Below are 14,541 nucleotides of genomic sequence, written 5' to 3'. Positions count from 1 at the left end.
TTATCAGATCGATTGTCATAGTATCATGGTGCTTAAGTTCAAGTGACCATTGTTTTACTTAATAATGGCCCCAAAGCACAAGATGAGTGATGCTGGCAATTTGGATATGTTAAGGAGAAGCCATGAACATGAATGTATTATTTGCTCAGTCGCGTCCAACTCTTTGCAACCCTATGAACTGTATAGCCTCCTCTGTCCATAGGATTCTCCAGGCAAGAGTACTGGAGTGGGTTGCCATTTCCTTCTCCAGAGGATCTTCCCAACCCAGGGATTAAACTCAGGTCTCCTGCACTGCAGGCAGACTCTTTACCATCTGCGCCACTAGGGAAGCCCAAGAAGCTGTACAGTGCTTCTTTTAAGTGAGGTGAAAGTTTTCAACTTAATAAGGAAAAGAATACAAATCATTTGCTGAGGTTGCTAAGATCTACCATTCTAAGAACAAATCTTCCTTTCCTGAAATTGTGAAGAAGGAAAAAGAAATTCATGTCAGTTTTACTGTCACACCTCAAGCTGCAAAAGTTACAGAGCATGGTAAGTACCCAATTAAGATGGGAAAGTCATTTAATTTGTATAAGAAGATATTTTGAGAGAGAGAGAGAGAGGCTATGTTCATGTAACTGTTAATCATAGTATATTGTTACAGTTCTATTTTATTATTAGTTTCTGTACCTAATTTGTAAATTCATCCATATCATAAGTATGTATGTATAGGAAAACTTTTTTTCTCTGAATTTACTTTTTATTGTCTGCTGTTCATGTTTTGTATATTCCTAGCTTTTATTCTCTTTGGTTATTTAATTTGTTTCTTTGAAGTTTTCTTCTCTCTTCATTGCCTCATTCTGTTATCCTGTTTGTGTTTTGGGTGTCTCATATTAAAGGTTTTTCTCAAATCTCTGGTCTTCTTTTGCTGTATGTTTGTATTTTAAAACAAATTGGAAGCTGTGTGCACGGAATGAGTTTTGGTTGATGGGTTCTGCTCACTGCTGTTTTGGCAGGGCCATTTCAGGCGAGGCACCTTGACTATCAGTATTGCTAGGTCTTTTTCTCTTTGCCTGGTCAGATTTCTCCTACCGGGTAGTCCACAGCCTAGCTACTGTTTTTTTCAGAAGGCCCTTTGAAGATGGAGCCATAGGTATATTTAATGAAGGGAGCCATAAGCTCATATATTTAATGAGCTGTTATTGAGCGATTTGAATGTTTTCACCATGTCTTTGTTTACTTTTTCGAGAAAAGCATATTTTAAAAACTTAGGACCTCAGTCTGGAAAAAAATGAAACTAAATCATGAAAGTCATGTGCTAGATGGATTTATTTACCAAATCCAGAGTTAAGTTACCTCTTCTTGAACCAGATAATAACAGTTTTAAGAAAAATTAAAGTATAATGGTGATTGTGGACTTATGGAACCACCACATATTTAAGCTTGGATGGCAGGGATGAGAAAGACATTAATTGATAAAGGAAAGCCAGTGGATATCAGTTATTGGATTTGAAAGTTAAAGATAGCAGCCATACTCTCTTACAAAATGTATTTTGGTGATGTTTACCGAAGAGACAAAGAACTGAACTGGACCACTAGTCTAATTCAGTACAGCATTTCCTATTGCATATTTTCAAGGATGGAGCAGGCAGCTTGACAGTTGAGGAGATTCATCTTCTAGCAGATTTTAAAATGTGGTAAAATGAGAGTTTAGGACAGAAGGAAAGACAACTAATAAAAATATTTCTAATCCATGGTATATAATGCTTTATTCCTTGTAAGCTCTAGGTGCTATAAGAGTTAAAAGTTCAAGCTGAAAAATCTACCCAAAAAACACGCTGAAAATCTATACTTTTTTTTATGTCGTTGCTCTTTGGTGCTAAGAGGTTCTCAAGAAGGTGAGTATCTTATGTACCATTTGTGCTGTAATATTTAATTACAGTGAGTGTACAGAAGATTAGCTGTCTCAAAGATTCTTTTGAAATCAGATTGCACATCAGAACTGCATTGTGCCCTGCTAAGTAAGCAAATTTAAGAAAGTGGAGAAGGTGATGTCAAGACTTATTGCAAAATGAACAAATAAAGGAATAGGATTTGCTTGGTGTTCAGCCTATTAAAGCATGGCCAAATGTCAGTCTTCATTTGTCAACTTAAATATGTTTTCCTAAAATTTACAAAGATTCAAGTCTATGGAAAGTGTCCTTTAGCTAGTATCTGAACTTGAGAAATAAATTAAGCAGCACAAAATGCTGAGTAGATTATACTAATAACTCAATTTCTCATAGTGATTAATTACCACATAAATATGTACATTACTAATTCATACAGATACCTGTTGTCCTTTTCTGTTATTTTTCTGATTATAATGTTAATGCTTGTGTTTTTGCTCCCTAATATTTTAAGAGACTCAGAAGTTAACTTTTCCTCCACGATAGCTAGACTCCCCTCCCCCCAAAAAGTAAAAGGAAAATTTTAAATAATCCATGAGCCAAGCCCCAATTAACTAGGTAGATTAAGGTAGCTCGTAGCCTAAATTGGACTCCCTGGAAATAACCAGGAACATAGGTGAGGATCTCAGGCCAGAGCAACAAAGTTCACAGGTGCTTGAAACTAGAATGATAGGGAACCTACAGGCATTAAATCAAAAACTCAGTCAAGAGTTGTGGGTCCAGTTGTGACTAACTGGTATTAGAGTTAGTGTTCTGTCAGAAACTATCGGAGAAGGCAATGGCACCCCACTCCAGTACTCTTGCCTGGAAAATCCCATGGACGGAGAAGCCTGGTGGGCTGCAGTCCATGGAGTCGAGAAGAGTCAGACACGACTAAGTGACTTCACTTTCAGTTTGCACTTTCATGCATTGGAGAAGGAAATGGCAACCCACTCTAGTGTTCTTGCCTGGAGAATCCCAGGGACGAGGGAGCCTGATGGGCTGCTGTCTATGGGGTCGCACAGAGTCGGACATGACTGAAGTGACTTAGCAGCAGCAGCAGCAGAAACTATAGCATTGTGCAACAAATACTTCAAGGCTTTGATCCTTGATAGGAAGGACATTCATGCAGCGATCTCTACATTCACTCTGGCTTGCTGCCTAGAAGCACTTTCCAAATTGCAACAGAGAGAAATGAAGCCCAAACAGAAAACAGAAGATGGAAGAAATGAGATGAGAAAACAGCTCCTGGAGGTCACACAGGGCTGGGAGACACTGGAATTTAAATCATCAAGCGTGTAAAGTCCTCACCAAACAACCCAAGAATTAAAGTAAGGACATGCCTTAGGAGTAAGACTACTCTAGACCATAATAAAACCTAAAATTAATACTCAATAGGAGCAAGCTGATCTGCCAGTATAGTAACTACCCACCAAAACAAAATTCAGTACTCTTTAAAGGAAAATAGCAAAAATCTGTATTTTCAAAAATATCCACAACAGGACTTCCCCGATGGTCTACTGATTAAGAATCCGCTTGCCAATGCAGGGAACATAGATTTGATTCCTGGTCTCGAAGATCCCACATGCCACGGAGCAACTAAGCACATGCGCCATAACTACTCAGCCAGCACTCTAGAGCCTGTGAGCCACAACCAGTGAACCCAAGTGCATCTCCTGAAGACCACGTACCCAGAGCCAATGCTGCAACAAGAGAAACCACTGCAGTGAGAAGCCCCGTGCACCCCATTGAAGAGTAGCCTCTGGTCGCCACAACTAGAGAAAGCCTGTGTGCAGCAACAAAGACCCAGCACAGCCAGAAATAAATTAGCAAACATTAAAAAAAAAAGACAGTACAAATACTCACAAAAACAAAAAAGTAAAAGAAAAAATATCCATAATATCTGCTGTAAAGTGAACAAGCATATATCCTAAGCAAGAAAATGTGACCCTTAACCAGGGGAAAAAGCAGTCAATGGAAACAAATGTTTGAGTTAATAGATACGAACTTTAAAAAATTTCTTATAAGTATTGGGTTTTCTGTAAGATGTTATGGAAAAACCCAAACGAAATTTTTGGCGAACCCAATGTATTTAAAAGGTTTAAAGGAAAGGATGAACATAATGAGAGAAGTGGGAATTACATACAGTAAAGTTAAAACTATGAAAAATAACCAAATGGAAACTCCAAGATTGAAATAGATAACATTTACAATAAAAATTCATCACATGGACATAATAGAAGATTTGAGACAGAGAAAGAAAGGATGAGTAAACATGAAGGCAAAGAAATACAGACTATCCAAACTGATACACAAAAAGGAGAAGTTACTGAGGCAATCAAAAGGTTCCTGCTATCACTATTAGTATTTCACATTCTTCTGAAAGTTATAGTCAATGCAATAATAAAGGAAATAGAAATATGAACAATAATACAGGAATGGCAAAGACAGTTACTATCATTTGCATATAACATGACTGACCAACAGAAAACTCAGCTTATAGAGGTGTAATGTTAATTTTTTTGGTTTCATCTTGACTGCGTCATGGAGTACCCAGATACTTGGTCGAACAGTATTCTGGGTGTTTCTGGGAGAGTGTTTTTTTTGCATGAGATTGATGTTGAAGCTGAAAGTCCGATACTTTGGCCACCTGATACGAAGAGCTGACTCATTGGAAAAGACCCTGATGCTGGGAAAGATTGAGGCCAGGAAGAGAAGGTGAGGACAGAGGATGAGATGGTTGGATGGCATCATCAACTCGATGGACATGGGTTTGGGTGAACTCCGGGAGTTGGTGATAAACAGGAGGCCTGGCATGCTGCGGTTCATGGGGTCGCAAAGAGTCGGACACAACTGAACGACTGAACTGAACTGAACTGAACTGAACATTTAAATCAGTAGACTGAGTAAAGCAGATTGCTTCTCTAGTGTGAGTGGGCATCATCCAAGCAATCAAGGGTCTGAATAAAACAAAAAGGCTGATTCTCCTCCAAGTAAGACAGAATTCCTCCTGCCTGCCTCCCTTGGACCTGAAACACTGGCTCTTGAGCCTGCCAGCCTTTGGACTAGAACTAAACCCTCAGCTCTCTTGGTTCTCAGGACTTCCTGAGACCTGGGAACATTACAATGCCTTTACAATACATTTGTCCCACCCAGGAACAATTATTTCAGTTATTTATTCTCAAGATTTATGGCTTTTGCTATCTAAGTCATACTTAGAAGGTCTTTTCTAGATCCTGCATACTTAGGGATCTAGATTACTAGTTTCTAGATTACTGCATACTTACAGTTGCTTTTAAGAGTTGGAATTTTTCCCATTAGATTTTCTATCTGATTACTGTTGGTATATGGGAAAGCAATTTGATTTATTCAGCCACTTAACTCCTACTAGTTCTGACATTTTTTTTTTCTATTGATTCTCTTGAGTTTTCTGTTGGTCAGTCATATTATATGCAAATGATAGTAACTGTCTTTGCCATTCCTATCTTACTGCTCATATTTCTATTTCCTTTATTATTGCATTGAGTATAGCTTTCAGAAGAATGTAAAATACTAATAGCAATAGCAGGAATCTTTTGATTTCCTGTTTCAATAGGATTATATCTAATGTTTCAAATTAAGCGTAATATTTTCCTGTCAATCTGAGACAAATAGTTTATCATGTTAAACTATCCTTTATTTCCTTATTTTGGATGAGTTTGAAAAAAGGAATGAGTGTTGAATCATCTCAAATGCCTTTCAGCTTCAACTGAGATAATTAAACATTTTTCCAGTTTGATCTCCACATGCAATATATCTGCTTTATAGGCTTCCTAGTATTAAATGATCATACACTATCATCATAAACTCTGATCACAGTAGACCATTCTTTCATTTCCTGGTCTTAGACAGGTTGCCTTTCCTATATCAGGTTCCTTATCTCTTAAATTAGAGCTAAAAATTGTATCTGCCCCATGTTATAAGGATGAGATGAGATAATTCATAGAAAGTAAATTTATATAAAATGCTTAGCCCTGCAGTCACCATCTTGAAATTAATAATGTTACCTTTGGATTTTTGTTTTGTGAATGAAGTCAGTGAGACGTTGGAGCTTGTGCAGGGGCTTAGAGCCTCTGCTCACACCCAGTCCTCCTTCCCACTCCCCAGGATGGGTTCTTGGCCACCCTCTCCTTTGCCCAGCTTCACCCTCCCCACCCTGAGCAGCAACTGCCTCCAGAATCCAGTGCCTTGGCAGGGGTCTGTGTGTAGGTATGGGTAGGAATGGGGAAAGGCACCCACACCAGTCAGAGCCTTGGGGCAGAGTATGGTGGAGACCATCATGCCCTGGACTAGTGGTGCCATGGTGCCTCAGCGGGCAGCCAGCCAAAGGGCATGGCTTGATTAGATGAACTGGGAGCTTTTTAATTTTGACATCTCAATACCCTGAGGGTGGCTTATCCACTATGGGTTGGGGTACCACGCCTATAGGAAGAAGAAATAACTGTCTGAACTTCTCCAAGGTGCTCCCCGAGCTAAAGCCTGGTGCATCTTTCCAGAAGCCAGCATGAGCAGGTGCGCGTGTACCCTGAGTCACAGGATGGGGGCCCAGGACACCTGTGAGGTGCGCACTCACCTTGGAAGCATCCCCGTACTGGAAGGAGTATGCCCTTGGCTTGCTTGATGCTGGATGAAGCTTCTCTTCCTCCTCCCAGCCTTCCTGAGTCTGACTCGCGATGCCTCAGAAGCATTCGCAGAAGCTGTACCATTAAATATGAGTTGTATTATTTCAGTGATTTCACACAGAAGGTAAATGCTCTGATATTTGCACCTTAAACAGGCACTGCATAATATAAAGGTGAATGGTAAGAGTCATGCAAATAACTTAAAATTTAAAATTTTTATTTACTTAAGATGACATTAAATAGCCAATTAAAAACATCATGACATTCTGAGAGACTATGGAAGGAAGAAAAAGCTTTATATTTTAATACCTTAGCCCTTTTTTCTGCTTTGTTGAACAAAGAGCCCTGCATTTTCATTTTGCACGAGGCTCCAAAAATTATGTAGCCAGTCCTTCCCTGAAATGTGGACACTGGGGCCACTGTACAGGGGTGTCTGTAGGTTTGGTGAGATCCAGGATGGTAAAAAAACAAAAGAATAATATTTTATGCTACTTGGGAGTGGACTTTGAGTTTCTCAAAACACTAATGGAGAAAATGGTTTCTGTGTTAGAAAAAAAAAACAAGAGAAAAGAAGGCTCAGGTGGTAAGTGTGCTGCTCATGACACCCAAGGTGTATGGCAACAGCACAGCATTAAGGCCTTAGGAGAACTTGATGTCCAGAGAGCAGTTTTGATGGACGGTCTGAACTGACCGCTTGAGTATTGACTATGTGACTTAGGGACCCTACTTAACAAAAAAATGCCAACTGGGTTCACTTTTTAGAAAATGTATGAAGTTAAGTTTATAACTAAAGCAGAATGTAAATTTATAAAGAATAAATCATAGCAATATGTTATAACGTTTACATTTCACAAGGCAGAAGGGATTTCGGTAAAAAGGGGTTTAAAAGACCCACAGAACATACCTTCAATTGTGGGTTTGAGCTGTGGGCTCTGGGCAAACAACTGTAACAGATACCCTAGTGAGTGAGTGTTAGTTGCTCAGTTGTGTCTGACGCTTTACAACCCCATGGAGTGTAGCCCGCCACACTCCTCTGTCCATGGAATTCTCCAAGCAAGAATTCTGGAATGGGTTGCCATTTCTTCCTCCAGGGTATCTTCCCGACCCAGGGATTGAACCTGAGTTTCCTGCCTTGCAGGCAGATTCTTTACCATCTGAGCCACCAGGAAAGCCCCAGTAGATAACCTAACCTTGGAACAAACTAAGGAAGGAAATGCATGACAGCTGAAAAGAAAAGAAAGAAAAAAAGCAAGAACTAGCAAATAACAAAGTCAACTTTGTAATGTACCCAATACTGGAAAGAATACTGGTCACCTCAGTAATAAATAGACAAATCATCTCCAAACAGAAGAAAAGAATAAGGAACAATTCTTTAAAAGCCATTGCAATTGTTCTCACATCCAGTGCTTCAGTAATCACTGTTGTCAGTGTCTTGCTAGAGAGGCATTTTTCATTCAAGGTGAATAGGTGGTTGATTAGCCCTTTTCAAAAAGCAATTGTCTGAGGTTGTCTGTACTTGATATCCTGGTGCCATTTTCTCATTAAGATGATTCATGAAATTTTTCAATTAGGTTCCTGTGGTATTTTTAAAAGTCAGTTTGGTTTCAACCTTTCAACTAAATGTATGAGTCAGTGTATCATTCAGACAGGTGTGGACCTGCATAATTATAAAGTTAAATGATGCTTGAATAAAATTGAGAAAATGAGAAAAGACTTAAGGCAGAATTCAAGATGACATATATGCTATGCTAAGTCACTTCAGTCACGTCCGACTCTGTGCAACCCCATAGATGGCAGCCCACCAGGCTCCCCTGTCCCTGGGATTCTCCAGGCAAGAACACTGGAGTGGGTTGCCATTTCCTTCTCCAATGCATGAAAGTGAAAAGTGAAAGTGAAGTCGCTCAGCCGTGTCCGACTCTTAGCGACCCCATGGATTGCAGCCTAACAGGCTCCTCCATCCATGGGATTTTCCAATCAAGAGTACTGGAGTGGGGTGCCATTGTCAAAAAGGACATACTGGAAAATATCCATGAACAGGTGAGATACAGTTAGCCCATCCATTCAGAATGGTGTGGTCTTGAGTCAGCTTCAGTGGTTCAGATCCTGACTGTCACGTTCTACCTTTGTAGTTAAGCAACGCTCTTACTGCCTTTTACATATCTAAACTTTTTTGTATGTAAGATGAGGTGACAATGGCAGCTGAGTCTTAGGATAGTTGTGAAAATTAAATGAGAAATTGCCTGTAGAGAGCTGACTTTAGCAAACAGACAATGTTAGTTATTATTATTCCTAAATGATATCTCTATTCATTTAAAATGTGCTTATTTGTAATCAGGTTCATCAACTTAGCCATGAGGATTAACACAAAGGTAAAAATTCATGAGCTACTGAAAAATATAAAGTGGTATTCATTGTTAAAGTGGACTAAAAATAGCAAGAAGAAAGTATCTTTTAAAAATTTTCTTTTGATAAATATAGCCAAGCACTTTAAACCGATCCTGTACGTACTTCCTGTTGTAGTTGTTGACACTATCTCCGTCTACTGAATCCTGTTGGTTTCCAGGCACCTTCTTAACTTTATTGAATATTTTATATTTCGTGTGTGAAATATATAGTCCATGTACCTAGGACTGTTTCTGTCTACTAGTTTTTCTTGCTTCTAAAAACAGAAAAGCAGAATGCCTACGGCTAAAAAGAAAATTCCATCTCTTCAGTTCCTTCTGCTGATATTTCAGGACTCCAAATTATATATTCACATAATTTGGTTTTTCTGACTCTTTTTAAAAAACAACAACATGAAGTCAAAAACTAAAATGCATTGCTTTTTATAGTAGAAAATAGCTTCAATTGCTCAAAGCTAATTTAGAATAAAATCCACTCAACCTGAAAAACATAAAATATGTATATATTTAAAATTTGCCTGCAGATCCCTTGTCACTCGTAGTCCCACACAAACATCTTTTATATCTTTTTAATGTAATATTCAAGAAATGGGAATGAAGCTTTATTCTTGTTGAAAAGCATTGCTCAATCCTGCCCTTAGCATAGTACCTGGGATCTGGTGAATTATCAGTACACACTTGTTGAAAGAATAAGTGGGTAAACCTATGGAATATGTGAATAAATAAAGTAAGGCATATCCAGCCTGAAGAACACAGTCTTTGCCTGACTTTTACTTTTACTCCTTAACACATTTCCTAAGCTGTGCCTCTTCTTTCCAATATTAAAACTTATAAATACAATTACTCACATACTTGAGAGTTTCCTAGTAAAACACATAACTAAATTGCTTCTGCCACAATGAAATGAATTTGCCTTCTGTGACAGTAAATGCTGACAGTAGCTAACATATATTCATCATATATCTTATGCATATAAAATACTTAAGAACAGTGTACACATATACACATGCTCTGTGTATATAACATCTCCCTATAGGCTGGGCACGAGGCTGAGAATTTCTTACATAATCTCATTAATATCCTCAACAACCCTGTGAGGTACTAGATACTAATATATTTCCCAGCTTATATCTGAGGCTTAAAGAATTTAAGTAATTCCCTTAAAGTCAAATAGCCATTAAGTATCAAATCAAGAGTCAGACCCCAGTTTGCCTAATTCCTGAGTCAGTCTCTTAACTGCTGTGATAAATTACTTGCTGTGACACTTGATTACTGGGAAGCAGAGAGAGACTTCCTATAGGAAGAGGACACCTAGAAGAGGTGTCAGTGGCAGCTATGGTTGGGTGAGAAACAGGCTTCTGAGCAGACTGCTGAGAAGGGATCAATGAGGCATGGGGGAAAGGAACCGCAAGACAGAAAACTGGCCTGTATCTAGAGTCAGATAATTGATCATGCAAACCAGGATATGTTTGAAAATGAAAGGGAACTCATTCATAATGACACCAGGATCACACCACAAGCGGGGACTGTCCTGGGAAAACTAAGACATATAGTCACCTTTCCCATGTCCCTCTCTTGCTTTTTCTCTTTTATTCCTTCTTTCTTTTTTCCCCTCTTCCCTCTTCTTTTCTCTCCTCATTTGTTCTCCCCATGGCTCTCACCAGCTTTTTCTGTATACCTTTAGTGGCAATAATTTGCCATGATTATCACGAATTGCAATGCTCACTAAGTGTCCCATATTTGAACTTATTTAGACAAATGCTGCAAAACAGCATTTCCTTTGCTGCTCTGTTAGTTACTGCTGTGTAACAAATTACCCCAAAATGCAGTGGTCTAGGAAAATGTGTATTATCTCACACAATTACTGAGAGGAATTCAAGGGTAGCTTAGCTGGGTGATTCTGGCTCAGGGTCCCTCATGATGAGCAATCAAGCTGACAGCTAAGACTACAGTCATCTGAAAGTACGGCTGGAACTGGAGGATCGACTTCCGAGCAAGCTCACCCACATGGCTCTTGGTTGGAGCACTCTGTTCCTTGCCACTTAGGCTAACCCACAGAGCTGCTCACGACATGACAGATCACTTCTTCCAGAATGAATGATCCAACAGAGAGGGGAGAGGCACAGTGTGTCTTAGGACCTAGTTTCTGAAGTTTCCCTCTCTCACTTCTACTGCATGCTATGGTAGAGACACTGAGGACTTGACCAGAGCTTGAATATCCACTTCCAGGAAGATTCACTCACATGACTGTTGATGGGAAGCTTGTGTCCCTTGCTATGGCCCTTCCAGAGGTCTGCTTCTGACATAGCAGCTAACTTCTCCCAGAGAAAGTGATCTGGAAGAGAGAAGAGGAAGTCACAGTGTCTTTTTTAACCTAGATTTTTAAGCCATCCACCATCAATTCTGCTTTATTCTGTTCATTAAAAGTAGGTCACTCAGTCTGGTCCACACTCAAAAGGAAGAGAATTAACCTCCACTTCTTGAAAGGAGGAGTATCAAAGAATATGTAGACATACTTAAAAATCAGTACAACTGCATATTTTTTTTCAAACTCTGACTCCTTGATTTATTCAAAATATTTGATTTTATTCAAAGAAAACAATAAGGTACAAGAGAATGCTATACAAGCTAAGCTATTTACATTATGTTTTACCAGAAAAATTAGAAAACACACCTAAGTATACAGCAGTGGAAGAATGGCTTGATGAATTACAGTACTTCTGTGGGAGAGAATACTGTGCCACTATTTAAAATCACTCAGAAGCCTGTACATTAACATGAAAACCATTTATGATGAAATATTTATAAGAAAGAACAGTAAATTGTACATTGAAAAAATATGCATAAAAAATAGATCAGATGGGAACATACCAAAATAACAACAATGGTGAAATCATGGGAGGTTTGTCTTTCTGTTTCCACATTTTCTGTAGTGTAGCTGTTTCCAAGACTTCTGTTTTGTATTGTTCTGTAATGTGTAATTTTGTTATGATTATTTTTTATTTTAAAAGATAATTCAATATAATACTGACTTTCTAAATAAGGATTCAATAGGCATTTTTGTATTTTTTTTTCCTATGTAGCAAAAAACAGACTGTGCTCAGATTTTAGGTAGACTTCTAAGGGGTTAAGTCTCTGGTGGCTTAGACGGTAAAAAAAAAAAAATCTGCCTGCAATGCAGGAGACCTGGGTTCAATCCCTGGGTCAGGAATATCCCCTGGAGAGAGGAATCGCAACCCACTCCAGTATTCTTGCCTGGAGAATTCCATGTACAGAGGAGCCTGGCAGTCCACGGGGTTGCAAAAGATTCAGAGCAATTATGTTAGTGATGAAAGAGTAGGAAAGTGGTGACACACTAAAAAAAAAGTGGTAATTAGTTGAGAATTTAATTAACGGAGACAGAGTATGGTTGAACACTCTAGGGAATTAGATACTCACCCTGATTTGTCTTGAAGAGGCAGAGGAGAGACTAGCTGTAGCTCATGGAAGCTGTGATCTTTAGTGATCGGGCTCCAGGAAGTGAAACAAACAACCCCATACTATTCTCTGACTCTCTAGATCACCTGCCCACCTCCCACTGATGGAACCAACCAGACTCCAGAGTGGAAGGACTTATCTGATAAAAGGTGATCCTATACATAACACAAAGAAGGGAAGAAATTGGATCTGAAAGAGTAAGTGGAAATGCCTAGCATATGGGGATTATTTAAATTAGCTGGGAGATGCTCTGATGAGAAGATTCTAAAGATTTTACAATTATACCTCTGTACTAAAAATGTATATCAACAATGTTTGAGGACTATATATTTTGGCAATCAAACTGTTCACATAAACATGTGCAGATATCACACTGGTTATGGACATTTTCACCCTTAGACACACACACACTGCCTGCATTTTAGATCACTGCAATTCATACTGATTCTTGCATCTGTTCATGCATGTCTTATACCAGGTTTTATATTAGTTTAGACAATATGTACACAAGCCAGAACATTTTCAATAAAATGCACACCAGTGACTCCCCCTGGTAAAGTTATTTCTTTTGAAATAAGACATGTAGAAGTGGACATATCCTTTAGCTGAACCATGAATCTCACCAAGGTAAGCTCCTTGTTGGGTTGAGTTTCATTTGATTTGGTTTGCTTTGCTTTGCTGCTCACCATGTAATCTCCACCCATCATAATACCTCAACAGGAAGCCATCAAAATTTGTTGAATGGATTTATTAAGACTTTATCTTTTAAAGCCCCTACTGACAGTAAAGCAGCCTCAATAGAACCATGATTTTTATAGTTTATAAACATGTTGGAAACTTCAGCTTTTTTGTAATGATTATAGTTACAACTGATCTTTTTATAAACAAAGTTAAATACTACTCTTAGTTAAACTAGATGTTTTATTCCAGTGTTGCAGGCAGTATAAGTCACTGCAGTGTTCTATATGTAACAAAATAATAGAATACTGATGCTTTTAACATTAGCTTAAGTCACTGAAATTTGCATTCACGTATGTGTGTTCATATTCCTGCTAATTAAAGATTAATTATAAATTTCTATAGGTGACCATCTTTACTGCTGTGAAAGTTTCATTATCACATTGTATATAAAGTCCAATTTACCTTATATCCATCGAAAATATTTTTCAATTGTATAATTTCTACATTATGATTAAATTAATATTTTGAACAATGCACAAGATGACCATGCAAATTGTTGAATCTTTTCCACTTGGGAATTAAAAATGTTATCTTCACTATTTTATAGAGTTTAAGAGAAAGCTTATAAGAATGAAAATGTATTACCCAAACCCATTACTTGGTTTAAAGCATAAAATCCAGAACCTTAATCACTGGGATTTTGAACTTTCAACCACTATATAGAGTGCTTGAAAAACCAAACATCCATGTTGTCTCATATAAAAGTTATTGATATTCCACTGCCAATCTATTATAGCATTTCATAGCATGACTGATTATCAAAAAGACTGAAATATAAGCAAATGGAGAAAGGTTTTATCAACCAGTGATACAGTCCAGAGAAATTCAGAATTGGGAGTGTCCAAGCATCACATCGTAGACTCAAAGAGTCTAGGGCTTCCCAGGTGATGCCAGTGGTAAAGAACCCACTGGCCAATGCAGAAGACTCAGACAAGGGTTTGATCCTTGAGTCTGGAAGCATGGCAACCCACTCTAGTATTCTTGCCTGGAGTATCCCACGAACAGAGGAGCCTGCCAGGCTACAGTCCACAGAGTCACAAAAGAGACACTACTGAAGCAACTTAGCATTCATGCAAAAAGTCTAAGGTATAAACCATAACTTGGACACTGAGTAAATTCTAGCTGATGGAAGAATTCCCAATAATCAAAATTTTTTCTACTACAAATTCGAAGCCAACATGCCTTTTTTGTTAAATATCATTAAATATTTATTCTCCATTTTTTTAAAGACCTGAGAAAACTCTGGTTAGATTTTTTTTCTTCCACAGTAAAAAATTGCAATGTGAGCTTGATCTCTTAAGTTTCATTTAAAATCTTTGACAACACTTGAAATACTTATTAATACTAACCATT

The sequence above is a fragment of the Bos grunniens genome, chromosome 27 (genome assembly GCF_055505025.1).
Source record: "Bos grunniens cultivar Pamir isolate PY7600 chromosome 27, Bosgru_T2T1.0, whole genome shotgun sequence".
Taxonomy (NCBI): domain Eukaryota; kingdom Metazoa; phylum Chordata; class Mammalia; order Artiodactyla; family Bovidae; genus Bos; species Bos grunniens.
The sequence above is the reverse complement of the archived record's forward strand: the minus strand, read 5'-3'. Positions refer to the sequence as shown.